Raw genomic sequence first — 16,542 nt, forward strand, 5'->3', positions numbered from 1 at the left:
ATATCCAGTATGCATCTATACAATATCCCAGTACAAAAACTGCCACAAAGCAGTGGAACTCAAAGTAGAGATTGTGACTGGCGAGACAGGCAGGCAGCTAATAGCCCATTTCACTCAAAGGTTTCTTCAGTTTAATTTCTGGCAGGGATACTGTCAACTTTAAAATGATCATGATCAATGTTCAAACTTTCCAAGGTCAAAGTAATCATCTACATTGCGAGTCGAACCCTTTACTGGACTGCGTGTATGTTTTGTTTGACATTTCACTAAAAAGCCAGGGTGAGCAGCATCACGCATGCGCAGCAGCCATTCCATCAGGCCTTGCTGCATACGTTGCTTTATATGCTACAAGGTCATTTATTTACTTCACTTATGCCCCTCCTGTTTCCCAAGAGGACCCAAAGCGGATCACATTATTCTTCTCCATTTTATCCTTAAAACAATCCTATGAGGTTAGGCTAGGCCGAGACTGTGGTCTTTTATGCATGGCTGCTTCCCTCGCAGTCACCCCTCTGAGGACTTCGGGTCTTTGTTTCGATTATGCATGCCGTTTCGGACCATCAGAGGGTGCCTCGCTCTCCCCCTGCGTTTCCCCACGTTTTGAGGGACTGGTTTTATCTCAATTTTGCAAACACGGGGAAACGCAGGGGGAGAACAAGGCAACTTCTGACGGTCGGAAACAGCATGCAAAATCAAAACAATGCCCCAAAGTTCTTGGAGGGATGACCGCGAGGGAAACAGCCATGCATAAAAGGCCTGTGTGATTGGCCCAAAGTCACCCAGCAAATTTCCATAGAGTGAGAATCTGAACCTTGGTTTCCCAGACCCTAGTCTGACACACTAACTATTACACCACTGTGGATCCATGCCATGAGGGCAGCCAATCAGAGAAGGTCCTTGTCATAGCTTTTGATGGTTTTCTCACATGATTGCCTAAGGAATTATAGATCATCACCACAACCACCATGCGAGAAAGTACATGTACAAAATATTCCTATCTGAACGTTTTCCATTTAAAAATAATGCTGGATCATGAAGACATGATAGGCCAAGAACACAGCGGTGCTTCCCCAAGAGAATTCTTTTGGTACTGGAACAAACTTCTAACAAGAATTTGGTGAACAAAAAGGAAGGGAAACTACAGTTCCCATGAAGCGGTGCAGGAATACACACATTCAAACAGTTTGCTTGTCTTTGGCATTAACAAATATCAAACCAGGCAGTCTTAGGGGACGCAGAGACATTGGAGATCTGTAAACCACTGTGAATTATTTTAATATACTACAGGTGAGGATGGGAGCAGGAGCAGCAGCCATCACTGGATGGGAAACCTGCAGTACAGTCATGTGAGACTGCAGATGCACACAGTTTGTCAAACATCTGACTGCTGGTTGCAACTCGCGAATGGACTGTAACCGGCAGATGACTGATCACCCCCTGCCTTCTGGGATGCCGCCAAACTGCAAAGCTAGAGCACTTGCTGAGGCAAACGAGAGCAGAAGAACGCCCAGCCGTACTGGGTCCCATCAAGTCCTTACCCCCAACGTGGTTTGGAATGCAAAAAGAGTGGAGCTTCTGTCAGCGAGGGCATCCAGTCGAGCCCTATCCTTCCCTTCCAAGACAGCTCCGCTGCACCTCAGCCTTTGGTGTTCTGACATTACTGTAATCAATCCTATTGTATGTCCCCTATAAAGACAGCCAGTATTTCCCCCATCTGTATTCTGACCTTAAGTTTGTATAGACCTACTGAACCTGTTTGCTTTCTTAATAAAACTTTAAACTCTCTGTAACGTCTGGAGTGAAGTTTACTATTGCTGAAATGCACATACAATCCGTGTACAGTGGACACTTGATTTTTCTTTATACATGTGATGAGTAATTCTCATGTTACCTTCAACACAAGTATAGCTTGTAACTGAAACCCCACATTTATCCAGAGAGTGGTCGCTAGTTTCATTTGTTAAGTGAACATGCATAGGCTCACGTACACGCAGGACATACAAGTGTTCACTGTAACATGTGAAAAGGGCTTCTAATTCATTGGAATGGACAGACAGATCGGTCAGCCTGACCAAAAACCCTGAACAAATCAGAATGTTTGAAAAGGGCTAATTGCTATATCAAAATCAACACAGTATTGCTCAGTGCTGCAGAAACGGAGGGTTTTGGCAACTGGATTGCCTTCCGGTGTTCCCCCTGCCTGCCCGAACTTCTGGAAAACCTCATCCCAAAAAACATTCGGGGCATCACAATCATAAATGCAGGCATACATTTGAAATATCTGATTGTTACAAGGTTTGTTGTTAAGGCTTGACAAGTGCTAAAGAGGGTTAAGATTACATTAACTCCATGCATCGAGATTCCTTTCACAAGAGGATCTACGTTGAGTTGCAGAGGAGGTGAACCCCTACCCCCCATGGATCCATTCAACAGTCTAGTAGCCCACACTTCCCAGATGCCATTAAAATCCTTGAATACTCAGAGGGATGTCTTGGCAGGGAATGCGGGGGATGCTTCAAATGCTACATTCTGTACTCAGGGACCGATTTCCTGAGTACAAGCAGCAGGTACAGAACAGCATTTCTGAATGGTGCACATATGTTTCAGTTCAGGCGCTTGCCTGCAAAATACATGCAAAAGGGGGTTGCCAGGCATATGTATTGCCAGACAAAAGTCTCCACTTATTTATTTATTTGAAACATTTTAAGCCACCTTTCCACACAGCTTAGGGTCCTGGCAAACAATAAAAACATTAAAGCAATATTAAAAATGCCTATAGATCTATATCAAACACATAAAAACAAACAGTTTAGATACGTGGATGCCATGAATCAGTAACATTGTGCAGGCCCATGTTGTTTTGTGCACAGGAACTGCATTCCAAAATGGAAATTGTGGAGTAGCTCTTTTCAGCCAGACCCTTCATTTCATCACATGGATACATAAAGCTGATACTGAGCCAGACTCTTGGTCTTTCAAGATCAGTATTCTCTACTCAGACTGGTGGCAGCTGTCAAGGGCCTCAGGTGTAAGGCCTTTCACATCTCTTTTTAAGTGATGATGCCATGGATAGAACCTAGGACCTTCTCTACCTGTGAGCCACGCTCTTCCCTACCTACCACTTCCAATTCACAGAGCCTCATTATGTGCCCAGGTGTTCCTGCTTCCCAGATCTCCATGTGAATGTTTTCCTCGGCAGAGCTGCCAACAGACCCTTCTAGCTTTGCCTTTGACAACGGCTTCATGTACAGATATTAGTGTCACCTGCTAATTTCTGAGCAGCAAGCACCTGTTACAGGAACAAGAGCACAACAGTACATTTCTTTCTGCTCAGTTGGCAACCCTATTCCACATTTCTTTCTGGTCAGTTGGCAACCCTATTCCACAGAGAAAGTAAGACTGCGCCTCCTGGTATGGGACACAACTGCACATGCATGCTGTCCATGTGCTCTCCTTCACTGCAGTGAGTTCTTGAAGGGAAATTTTAAAAGCATAGCTCTGAGCACAGGCAGCGTCCACTGCCTTATCATTTAATGGCATTTATTTGAGATTGGGGTGTGGTATCTGGGATAGGGTTGCCAACCTCCAGGTACTAGCTGGAGATCTCCTGCTACTACAACTGATCTCCAGCCGATAGAGATCAGTTCACCTGGAGAAAATGGCAGCTTTGGCAATTGGACACTATGGCACTGAAGTCCCTCCCCTCCCCAAACCCCGCCCTCCTCAGGCTCCGCCCCCCCAACCACCCACCGGTGGCGAAGAGGGACCTGGAAGCCTTGTTCTGGGACAATTCCAAACTACTTTGCATTAAGAAAATCCACTTTGTCCCCTTCAGACAATTAAAACGGTGCAATGGTTAGCAAAGCAGACTAAGCACAGGAAGAAATGGGTTCAATTCTGTTGGGAGCCAGCTACTTTCCCTCCACCCAGTTTACCTCATAGGGTTGTTGTGGTGATAAAATGTAGCAGGCAGAACCATCTCATTCTGAGCTCCTTGGAGCAGGGGTTGTATAAAAATGCCGTCGATAGATTTGTGTGATGCTTTTTGCAAGGAATAAGCAACTCCAATTTGTTTTTCAGCCATTTGAAAGTATCTTCAGTACCATTTCTTTATTTAGGGTATTTTTTTAATTCTACTTTTCTATGATAGCTCTCACATGAAGTGACAAACAGAGTCTAAAAATACCAACTATCAAACCCAGTACAAACTAAAAGCAACAGTAAATAACGACAGATCACAACAAAAACTTGTAAACATCCAAGAACGGTGTAAACTAAAACAGTCACATTAAAAAAAGGAGTTTTGGAGCACTTTAAAATGCATTCCAGCATACGTTTTTGCGAGTCAAAGCTCGCTTCATCAGATGCATGAAGTATTCATCCATTCAAGAGATACCTGTTTGAGCCTGTGGGCACCTCTGGAATTCTGACCCAGCGTGGTGGGCGCAGCCACAAAATGTCACACGGTGAACACCCTTGTGCTGGGGTGGCAGCTGCTGCTAAGCAACATTTGAAAAAGATCTGCACAGCCAATCAGAACCCTTGTAGGGCACAAGTCCCACCTACGCCCGCCCACTTTCTAAAAACACTTGGTGGGAGCCAGGAAAGGTGTCAGCGGCGCCATGGGCACCTACAGGCAGCACACTGGGGACTCCTAGACGAATGTATCTGCCTAGTGGATGAACACTCCAGCGCATCTCATGAGATTAGCTCTGACTCACCAAAGGTGATGCTGGAATATTTTTTGTTAATCCTTAAATCGCCACAATATTTTTTTTACAAATTTTTTTGCTGCTACAGAATAATATTTTCTCCCATCTGGAACTCAAATAATCGTACCTGAGAAGCAAAAGGTTTAACCACCCCCACATACCCTCCAAATAAAGGAACAAAATTTTGGAAGGCCAGTGGACGCTGCTCCTGGGCATGGAGAGTCCATTTATCCCTCATGGCCAGTAATCCTTGATACAATTTGTTTGAAGTCTTTTAAAATCAGCTAGATAGTAGCCATCTTGTGCTGGGGAATCCCTAGGGTTGCAGGTTGGCAGCTGGAGATCTCCTGGGACTACAATGGATCCCCAGACAATAGAGATCAGTTCCCCTGGAGAAAATGGCTTCTTTGGAGGGTGAATTCTATGGCATTCTGCCCCACAGAGGACCCTCCCCTCCCCAAATCCTGCCCTCCTCAGGCTCCACCCTCAAATTTTCAGGTATTTCCCAAACGGGAATCAGCAACCCAAGAGTCGTTAATAGGGGGCAATGGGCAAAATAGCCCTGTCTTGTACTTCATGTTCCATGCAGGACAGGGATCCAGGGGCAGATTACCTGTAGGCTCATATAGGCAGAGGAGATGCCTTGGACAGACTGGCCCCAAGCTATTTGGGTCCTTTCAAGGTCATTGCCCAAGGTTTGAACTGGGCCCGGAAAAAGTCAAATGGAAGATTAATTAAATACATTTATACCCATAGAAGTCAATCTTGGCCTTGGTACCTGACTTGATGGCCCTCCAGGGCCACTGAAATGAAACAGGATGTTGGACTAGATGGGTGATCTGATCTGGCAGAGCTCTTCATATGTTCTTATGTACCACACACACACTCCTGTGATAAGCCAGTGGGTGGAGTACCCTACCCGGAGCCTGATCCTTCCCATATAATTTAAACACACACACACACAAAAGGATTCTCAATTTGTGGCATGCCAGTGTCTATTTAAAGATTTAAAGCTCGTTTTGTTTTTTAAATGGAAAATTTCTAGTTCAAAACTGGGACTGGGACTCTCCAACTCGGTATTTTCTCCAAGGGTCTCATGCTGAAAAAGATCTTTCCTGGCCCTGAGACCCTTTAACTAGAGATGCCAGGGACTGGGTTGAGGGATTTCAACAAGCAAAATGCAAGACCTTAACAGTGCCATCCTAAACAGAGTTACACCTGTCTCTACTGAAGCTTAGAAGAGCGTAACTCTGTTCAGGATTTCACTGTTCAGTGTAATCTGAAGGACACTTTCCTGGAAGTTTAAGCCCCACTGAATAGGCCTGCCGAGGCTTCCGAGCAGACCTGCCCAGGATTGCTCTCTTTATGCCCCACCTGGAGACATGGCAGCCCTCCAAGCAAGGACGATCTGCTACTGTCATTTGCCCAGCCTTATTCTCAAAGAGGCTCCCAAAGAACAATGAAAAGAGTCATCATGAGAGAAGAGGCAACCAAACACACCATAAGCCAGAAATAAGCAGCAAAGCCAACAATGTAAAATGATTTAAATTCAGCAGTGTTCCGTTCCGGCCCACTGACAAACTGAGAACAGAACCAGGAAAGACAATAAGTGTGTCTTATGTGCCGTCACGTCACTTCAAATTTATAGCGACCCTATGAATTAATGGCCTCCAAATCATCCTATTATCGATTGCCTTGGTCGTGTCTTGCCACTGCATAGTAATTGAAAATAAGGAAGTATTTTGCTGGTCCCTAAAGTTCAATGGGGTCAGCACCAGGCATTGTCCCTCTAATCTCAGGTACATGCTACTAAACAATAAAGCAATGCACTCAATGTATGCTCAGACGTATATCGTATACTCTCAAACACGTTCCAGAACCTCGGGCTCTCAAATTCTGAACTGAATCTAGCAGAGCCTCAGTTTCTATCAAACTGCCTAAACTGGGAATCTCAACCCTTGCCACCAAAGTTAGCCTGCCGAAATAAAAAAAAAGCACAATCAGCCAATGAAATAATTGTAAATCCATTAATCATTTGCTTTTGCACATTCTGTTGTGGCACATTTTATCAGTGCAGGGTTGTGAGGTGGAAAAAAGTCAGAGGGGTTGGATCCCAAGAAGTTTGACAAATTTAGTCTGGACTCAAACCCATAGAGTTAATCCAGATGATCTAAGCACAGGTTTCTCAGCGCCCCCAGTGGTCACACCCATACTTGTGTGTGGTGTAGTGGTATGCATCAGGTCTGGAAGGCCAAGGTTCAAATCTGTCCTTTGCCAGGAGTCACCTTAGCCTATCTCACATGGTTGTTGGGGAAATAAAACATGGAACTTGGATATGGCTTTTCAGTAGTTACTAACCATGAAAGCTAGATGGAAATTCTATGTTTAGAGGAAGATCTAACCCTCCAAATACCAAGGCCAGTATTATTAGTGGTCAGAGCACTGCACTAGGATCTGGGACACCTGGGTTCGAATCCCCATTCTGCCATGGAACTCACTGGGTGATCGTGGGCCAATCACTTTCTCAGCCTAATCTACCTCACAGGGCTATTGTTGTGAGGATAAAATAGAGGAAGGGAGGACAATGCTATAAGCCGCTTTGGGTCCCCAGTTGGGAAGAAAAGAAGGCTATAAATATCAAAAAAAATAAGCTGTGGACTAGATGGGCCATGGATGCAACTATAGCAAGGCAACTCTCCGTGTGGATGGAAGGAACACGTGGGGAGCAGGATCGTGGCATGAACACATGAAGCTGCCTTATACTGAATCAGACCCTCAGTCCATCAGTCAGTACTGTCTACTCAGACCGGCAGCGGCTCTCCAGGGTCTCCAGGGCAGGGGTCTTTCACATCACCTACTTGCCTAATCCCTTTAACTGGAGATGCCGGGGATTGAACCTGGGACCTTCTGCATGCCAAGCAGAGGCTCTGCCACTGAGCCACAGCCCCTCCCCAGTAAGCTCCACCGCCATCTTTGAGCATCCCTTAGAGCCTGCACATGCACTCTCCCTCTGCACAATTTGGGAACACTGAAAAATTCAGTTCCTGATTGCATGAAGACAGACATAGGTGTAGCCTCTACACAGGTGGTACAAGAAGCGTGCGGAAGTCAGGGTCCAGACGTGTACCTTCCAAGCCTGCTCCCTCCACACGTTCATTCTGTCCCATTTTTAATTGTGCCCTTCCACTAAGGAGCTCAGGGCAGCTCCCACTGTTCTTTTATCTCCGCAACAGCCCTACAAGGTAAATTAGGCAGAGGGATAAGTGACTGGTCCCCAAGGTCATGCTTGGTGGTTTGAACCCAAGCTTAACTCCTGCACCAGAGTTATTTAGGAGGAGAAGGAGGAGTGAAAGGAGAAGAAGGAAGAGGAGGCGGAGAAGAGTTAGTTTTTATATGCCAACTTTCTCTACCACTTAAGGAAGAATCAAACCAGCTTACAATCACCTTCCCCTCCCCACAACAGACACCCTGTGAGGTATTTGGGGCTGAGAGAGCTCTAAAAGAACTGTGACCAGCACAAGGTCACCCAGCTGGCTTCATGTGTAGGACTGAGGAAACCAACCCAGCTCACCAGATTAGCCTCCGCCGCTCATGTGGAGGAGTGGGGAATCAAGCCCGGTTCTCCAGATCAGAGTTCACTGACAGATCAGAGTCCACTCCAAACAACTGCTCTTAACCACCACACCACGCTGTGTTTACTTAATTTATAAAAAGGTAAAGGTCCCCTGTGCAAGCACCAGGTCATTCCTGACTCATGGGGTGACGTCATATCCCGACATTTCCTAGGCAGACTTTATTTATGGGGTGGTTTGCCAGTGCCTGCCCCAGTCATCTTCCCTTTACCCCCAGCAAGCTGGGTACTCATTTTACCAACCTCGGAAGAATGGAAAGTCTGAGTCAACCTTGACCTGGCTACCTGAAACCAACTTCCGCTGGGATCGAACTCAGGTCGTGAGCAGAGCTTGGACTGCAGCACTGCACCTTTACCACTCTGCGCCACAAGGCTCCTTTTTTTATACCCTGCCTTTTTCCCCCAACCCAAACCAGTTTACATCATTCTTCTCTCCTCCGTTTGATCACAGCAACAATCCTGTGAGGTAGGTTAGGTTGAAAAGGTGAGACTGGCCAAGGTCAACCAGAAGCTTCCATGGCGGAGTGGGGGATTCAAACCAGAGTCTCCCAGATCCGACACTCGTCCGACACTCTGACCACCACACCACGCTGCCTCTTGACCCCAAAATGCATATCTTTAAAGAACTATCAAGGCAAGATTCGCATGGCTGTTCTACTCCTCTGTGGCTTCCAAACTGGAAGCCATCTTTTCCTGAGCATCTGAACATGCTCCATTTCTGTACTTGCTGTCTTTTCCCCACTGAATCGCTGCAATCTTCCCACAAATGCTCTGTTATGATTTTTCCAGAAAGACGACAGTCCAAGCTGGTTTGAAGAAGAAGAGTTGGTTTTTATATGCCGACTTTCTCTACCACTTAAGGAAAAATCAAACCAGTTTACAATCACCTTCCCTCCCCACAACAGACACCCTGTGAGGTAGGTGGGGCTGACAGAGCTGTGACTAGCCCAAGATCAACCAGCTGGCTTCATGTGGAGGAGTGAGGAAACAAATCCAATTCACCAGATTAGCCTCCGCAGCTCATGTGGAGGAGCAGGGAATCAAACCCGGTTCTTCAGATCAGAGTCCACCGCTCCAAACCACCACTCTTAACCACTACACCACGCTGGCTCTTTGCACACCATGTGGGTGGGAAAGTACATATTGTCGAGCCTCACACCTACAACAATGCTCTTTTACAGATGTCGTTCCCCTGTGCCCCCCCCGCACCACCACAAAGCTTTTTTGCCAGCTTTTCTTGAAAAAAAAATTCAGCCACTGCTCCGTCACCATCTCCACATTTGCAGCGGCAATGGATGTACGTACATCAGAAAATCGTCATGTGGAAGCAATCTAAGTTGTGCAGGAGGTCAATATTTTGGGGGGCTTTACGGAAGCAGCATAGCACAAGAAGCGCACCCCAAAATTCTCTCAATCATTGGCAGAGACTGGGGGGGTGCACCTCCCTCCCAGCAAACCCGATGTCTTTGGGGGCAGCCCTTTCGAAACCTGTGAACTGTATTTCCTGTGAGCCAAAAACAGACACCTACACACAGGGAGGGAGAGAAAAAAAGAATATCCACTTCTGCTAACTGCTAGGGAGGAAACACTACGTGCAAGGGTAGTCATAGTAACCCCTTCCCCACCCCCTCCCCACCTCCCCCATTGCCAAAGAGCCTTGTCATCTCCTTCCAGCACAACCACTGGTTCAGGAAAACAGGATTTCCGAGGGAGGGAGAGGCCAGTTTCCGGATCTGTGACTGCTGGGAGAGACAGAGAGGCGGGAACCATTATCTTTTGGGACAGTGCCCCAAAAGAGTAACCAGAAGGGGCCCTTGGCCTGCAGAAGATCCCCGGTTCAGTCTCTGGCACCTCCACTTACAAGGATCAGGAAGGAGGTGATGGGAAAGGCTCCCTCCAGAGACCCTGGAGAGCTCTCTTAGTAGACAACACCTGCCTCGATAAGCCCGGTCATCTCTTCACACATTACAGAGTCGGGTCTGGGCCCTAACCTGTGTAAGACGCAATATAATAACACCTGAGTTGTGACTTCTCCCCAACTTTTCCTCGGGAGGTGGTGAGCTCTCCTTCCCTGGAGGCTTTTAAGCAGAGGCTAGAGGGCCATCTGTCAGCAATGCTGAGTCTATGACCTTAGGCAGATCATGAGAGGGAGGAGGGCACCTTGGCCATCTTCTGGGCATGGAGTAGGGGTCAACAGGGGTGGTGGGGGTGCTGGTCCCAGGTTCGGTCCCCAGTATCCCCAGGTATTAGGTTCAGCTAGCAGACAACGTGAAAATACCTCTGTCCAAGACCCTGGAGAGCTGCTGCCAATCAGAGTAGTGGTGGGGGGACGTAGTTGTGAATCTCCTGCATTGTGCAGGGGGTTGGACTAGATGACCCTGGTGGTTCCTTCCAGCTCTATGATTCTATGATCTAATTCCCACATGTGCAGTGGCCAAGTAGGAACAGGGTCATGGTGCATGCAGGGAAGGGGCTGCAGCCTTCCTCCCTGCGCCATTTTCCAAAATCTGAAGCAATCCCAGGGTGCTATGTGGAGAAGCCCCATGTGCTCCTGGGGATACACATGGGCTCCCCCAACAGGCCCAGTGGCAACCTCATGTTTGTTTCCTTATAAGGCACCTTCATTTAGGGCTCAGTGGTACAACTTGCATGCAGAAGGTCCCGGCTTCAGTTCTTGATATCTGTCACTGGAGGTGTGGGGAGGTAGCTGTGAATTTCCTGCATTGTACAGCGGGTTGGACTGAATGACAGTTGGGGGTCCCTTCCAGCTCTATGTTTCAATCTCTAGTTAAAAGAACCAGGTAAGAGGTGAAGTGAAAAACCTCCACTTGCAGTGCTGCTACTAGTCAAGAGTCCACAAGACTGACCTTGGTAGACCAAAGGTCCAATTCAGTATAAGGCAGCTTTATGTGTTCACTGCGCACCCACCTTCCGAGCCCGAACTCCCAACTAATACAAGAGAGAAAGACCCTGCTTTTGGGAGAAGCCATGCCTGAGTGGCAGAGCATCTGTTTTCCATGCAGAAGGTCCCAGGTTCGGTCCCCAGCATCCCCAGGTATGAGGTTCAGCTAGAACAACGTGAAAATACCTCTGTCCAAGACCCTGGAGAGCTGCTGCCAATCACAGTAGGCAATACTGACCTTGACAGACTAAAGGTCTGGCTCCCTATAAAGCAAATGTGTGTGTGATACACTGCACCTGAACACGGAGGTTCCATTAAACATTGCGGCTGACAGCCATTAGTACTTTGCCTAACAGCCGCTGTCAGCTAGAGCAGACAGTACTGACCTTGATCACACATGCAGCTGCCTTATACTGAATCAGACCCTTGGTCCATCAAAGTCAGTACTGTCTACTCAGACCAGCAGTGGCTCTCCAGGGCCTCAGGCAGGGGTCTTTCACCTGCTTGCCTGGTCCCTTTAACTGGAGATGCTGGGGATTGAACCTGGGACCTCCTGCGTGCCAAGCAGATGTTCTGCTACTGAGCCAGGGCCCCTAAAGGCTAAGGGTCTGACCGGGTATAAAGGGAGGGCGATCGATCGTGTGACACGTGCGCCTGGCTGTCCAGAGAGAAGGGAAAGGGTCCCTTTTTTCTGGCCTTCCGAGTTCGGGGCTGGCTCTCCAGCTGGGGCAGAGGGAGCAGTCTGGTTCGCAAGGCTGAGGACCACCCCCACCCCGCAGGGCTGTCCTACCTGCAAGAGGCCGGCCTTTGCAGGGATCCTCTTAGTTGGGGGGGGGGGGGATGGGGTGGCAGCAAGCAAGACCGGGAGAGGGGGTGAAAGGGAATTGAAGGCGGGCAGGAATCCCGCAGGACACGCTGCTGGCCAGGCTGGAGCGCGCAGAGGGGGGCACAGGTGGCCCAGGTGTCAGGCTGGGGGTGAAGGTGCGGGCCAAGGGGCGAGAGGAGGGGACGGAGCCCGGCCACCAGCCCGCCGGCTTTCCCTTCTCGCGTCTGCAGGATCCCCTTTGTCTCCGCTGCGGAGGAGCCGGCGAAGGGAGAGCTTTCCTGCCCTGGCACGGCTGTCTCTAGGGAGGCTAGGGAAGCAGGGCTGGGGGCGGGGGGGGGGGGCGAAGGTCGCTTCCTCCCCAGAGGAAGCGGTCAACGTTGCATTTGCACCCGATCCGCCGGCTGTGGCCTGCGGGGTGGTCGCCTCCAAGGGCTCCCGGTTCCAGCCCACCCCGGGCTGCAGCGAACGATGCCGGGAAACGGGGGGGGGGCGTGGGGAGAGGGCCGTGGCAGGGCCTGCGCGCGCGGGCGGCCGGGGGGTTCCTCGGGCATGCACGCCCCACCATGAAAAAGCCACAGGCGCCGGAGGGACGGAGGGACGGAGGGACGTCAACCTGTGCCTTCCAATGCACGCCCCCCCCCGCCCCCTCGGTCGTACGCAGTTCGCAGGTTGCAAAAAGGCTCCGGGAAAATTGAAAAGCAAAAAAACCAAACCCGTCCTGCAACGCTGCAGTTGCAAGAGCTCTGCTGGACCAAAGCACCCCCCCCCAATTGAAAAGACCCCCCCCCAAAAAAAACCACCCCCCCTCTCCCGATCGCCTTTGTGCCCCCCACCGCACGCCTGCGGAGCCCCCGCCGCTCCCTCGCCCCCACCGCGTAGCCTCCTCCCTGGGTCGGGCCGCAGGCCCCCGAGCGTCGGCCGCGCAAGCTGCGCCGGGGACCGCTCAGCCTACCTCCGGCCGCCTGGCGCGGCTCGCCGGTCCTCGGGCGGCCGCCGCCCCGCCTCTCCTCCTCCTCCTCCGGCTGCGGCTGGCGATGGGGCGCTGGAGCGGCCTGGGGTGCCTCTGCCTGCCTGCCTGCGTGCGCGCCTGGATCCCCCCGGCTGACCCTTCTCCGGCGGGTGGGACGCCGCTTCGTCGAAACGCCTCCTCTTTTTTTGGGTCCACCCCTCCCCTCGCCCTCCCCTCGCCCGGTCAGCCGTCACTCCTCGCCTGCGCCAGGGGGAGACGGCTGGGGCATCGCTGCCAGGATCATGGCAGGGCACACCCCGCTCGCTGTCGGGGGAGGACCCCCGCACACCTACCCACCCACCCACTCGCTGCTGGGCGCTTTCTCAAGGAGGGACGGAACAGCCAATCCAGAGCTCCTCGGAAGGATTTTTAAAAGCCTGTCGTGTGGCCTTAGAAGTTGTTGTTTTGTTTTCCTAGGCAGGGTGGGCAAGCAACGATGGCAATCCCTACGGGTGCAAATGCATGGGAGGGTTTGCCTTGGATTTGCCGCTTTCTAAATGCACATTTCCCCCAGCCGAATTCTCAGAACTCTAGGGCCGTTTATGTATGGGAGGTTTTGCCTTGGATTTGCCGCTTTCTAGATGCACCTTTTCCCCATCCGAATTCTCAGAACTCAAAAATAAGCCCCCCATGCAGTTTCGAGAATTCAGATGAGGAAAATGTGCATATAGAAAGCGGCAAATCCAAGGCAAAACCTCCCATGCATAAATGGCCAACTATAAGCCCCCATGCAGAGTTTTGAGAATTGAGATGGGGAAAATGTGCATCTAGAGAGTGGCAAATCCAAGGCAAAACCTCTTATGCAAGGTGTTTCCTAGAGCAACCCCTGGAAAAACCCTAGCTTTTTCTGCAGGAGTCACTGGCTTTGTGTACTTGGGGAAAGGCAACCTTCTTTTTCCTGTGATCAACAGGACAAAAGCCAAGCTTTGTTCTGGCCTTGAAAAATGAATTCTAATGTTCTTATGGCACTTAAAAAAAAATCCTGCTTGCTTTTATGCTTAAGGTGGCCTGCAGCAATCGGCAATGACTTGCTAAAGGGAAAAAAATAGTTACATAGTAAACATCACAGATGAAACTGGTCATTCTGCTGCCCAAAGGTAAAACCGTCAATTACAGCCAGTGTTTTTAAAAAAGCCAGAAAGCCAGCCCTACAAATTTCATTAATGAGCCCCTTCCAGAGGACTGGTGCCATGGCAGAAAAGACAGCAAACATCACCCACGTGCTGCTTACCTGGTGGGTACCACTAAGAGAAGAGGAAACTCATGAACACGTGAAGCTGCCTTATACGGAATCAGACCCTTGGTCCAACAAAGTCAGTATTGTCTACTCAGACCAGCAGCAGCTCTCCAGGGTCTCAGGCACCTACTCACCTAGTCCCTTTAACTGGAGATGCCGGGGATTGAACCTGGGACCTTCTGGTTGCCAAGCAGATGCTCTACCACTGAGCCACAGTCCCTCCCACATAAACATAGCTCAGTGGCAGAGCATCTGCTTTGCATGCAGAAAGTCTCAGGTTGATAAAAATGTATATCAATATGTCAGTTACTGACTGACCCTCTGCCCGCTCCAGCCTCACCAGCAACATGTCCTGTGGGATTCCTGCCCGCTTTCAATTCCCTTTCTCTCTCCCCCTTGCCCAGTCTTGCTTGCTGTCACCCCCATTCTCCCCCCCCCCTCAACCCAGTGTGGTGTAGTGGTTAAGAGCACCTCCACATGAGCAGAGGAGGCTAATCTGGTGAACTGGATTTGTTTCCCGCTCCTACACATGAAGCCAGCTGGGTGACCTTGGGCTAGTCACAGCTCTCTCAGCCTCACCTACCTCACAGGGCGTCTGTTGTGGGGAAGGGAAGGTGATCATAAGCCGGTTTGATTCTCCCTTAAGTGGTAGAGAAAGTTGGCATATAAAAACCAACTCTTCTTCTTCTTCTGATTGAAAAAGCACCCCCAAAAGTGACTGAGTGGTGCAGGGGAGAGGGAATGGCTGCCATAGGGCAGGGGAAATATGGGGAAACCTGCCATGTGGCAGACCTGTTGCTGCTGCGCTGTGATAGGTAGCCTCAGCAACAGCGGAGAAAGCGCCGTTGTGTGGAACTGACCAAAAACCCACCAGATTTCCTACCAGCTTTTGTAGACTAAAGCCCACTTCTTCGGAGACAATGCGTATGCAGTCATTTTAATTATGGGGTTTGGGGGGGGGGACCCTGCAAGGTGAGGAAGCCATAAAATGCAAGACACTCGGGACAAACTGGAATTCTGCAAAAACCCAAATCTAATTGAGAAAAATACAAACACCGTTCACAAGTGATGCTATACTGATTGCATGGACCATAGGAAAGCCTGCTTGTTCAAGAAATGTGTTTGCACGTACGGAAGCTGGAATATATGCCTGTTGCCCAATTCAGACCAAATGGCGGTTGCATGTCTCCAGAGGATCAGGTGTAGCATGCTCTCCCAGTTTGTGCCGTAGAAGCACTGGAAACGGAATGGCCAAAAGGGGCTTGCATGAAGACCAAATTGGCGCTAATTGTATGTCCCTTCCTTTTTATACTACCCTGTCCCCATTTCTGTAAAAGTGCATCCTGGTGCAAAGAATCTTTGGTTCAGTTTAGACAACGCATGGAACCACCGCTTACTTTAAGTTATTATCGCTAGAGTGGTTGTCTGAATGTAAATTCACACATTCGGTCCGGGATCCTTGTTCTGTGTTACAGTCAAACTTGAATTGTGGGTTCCTCTCAGTTCCCGTCTTCGTGATGCCTGATTCAGATTGGCACTGCAGAGTGCATGGAGAAGGGGCTGCTCCCACAACCAGAAACACTGAGGAACATCAGGAGGAAGGGGAACAAGAGCTCCTTTCAAGCATGCATATCTGGCCTGTTGGAGGAACCCATGTGTTGAGTTTTGCAGCATCCACACACCAATGATTCTAGGTTCCTTTAATTACTGTGTCTAATTCAGGGGCATCCAAGCAGGGGGAAACCTGGAATATGGATGATACAACATTTGTTGAGAGGCTGTGGCTTAGTGGTAGAGCATCTGCTTGGCATGCAGAAGGCCCTGGGTTCAATCCCCAGCATCTCCAGTTAAAGGGACTAGGCGAGAAGGTGATGTGAAAGACCTCGGCCTGAGACCCTAGAGATGCTGCTGGTCTGAGTAGACAACACTGACTTAGTATTGTATTCATTTCATTTGAACCCCACCTTTCTCCCCAATGGGGACCCAAAACAGCTTACTTTGTTCTCCTGGCCTCCATTTTATCCTCACAGCAACCGTGTGAGGTAGGTTAGGCTGAGAGACTGTGACTGGCCCAAGGCCACCCAGCAAGCTTCCATGGCACAAGTGGGGATTTGAACCTCGGTCTGCTAGATACTAGTCTTTACACTCTTTACCACTACACCACACATCATGTGGATGCTTTAAAAACAACAACAGCTGTCAACTAGGGAGACAAAGGGGGACCA

General features: G+C 49.5%; 1 protein-coding gene across 2 annotated transcripts in view; it reads right to left on the reverse strand.

Annotated features, from left to right (window-relative positions):
* The window catches only part of FGR (FGR proto-oncogene, Src family tyrosine kinase), a 74,274-nt gene extending 61,234 nt beyond the window's left edge, over nt 1–13,040 (reverse strand). The window contains exon 1 of one of the 2 annotated variants that reach the window (XM_056846837.1): nt 13,024–13,040. The gene's annotated coding sequence lies outside the window, so the exon portion shown is untranslated. The remainder of the gene's footprint in view (nt 1–13,023) is intronic. The other variant, XM_056846838.1, reaches the window with a different exon arrangement.
* Nucleotides 13,041–16,542: the final 3,502 nt, after the last annotated feature.

Source organism: Euleptes europaea, chromosome 3, assembly GCF_029931775.1.
Source record: "Euleptes europaea isolate rEulEur1 chromosome 3, rEulEur1.hap1, whole genome shotgun sequence".
Taxonomy (NCBI): domain Eukaryota; kingdom Metazoa; phylum Chordata; class Lepidosauria; order Squamata; family Sphaerodactylidae; genus Euleptes; species Euleptes europaea.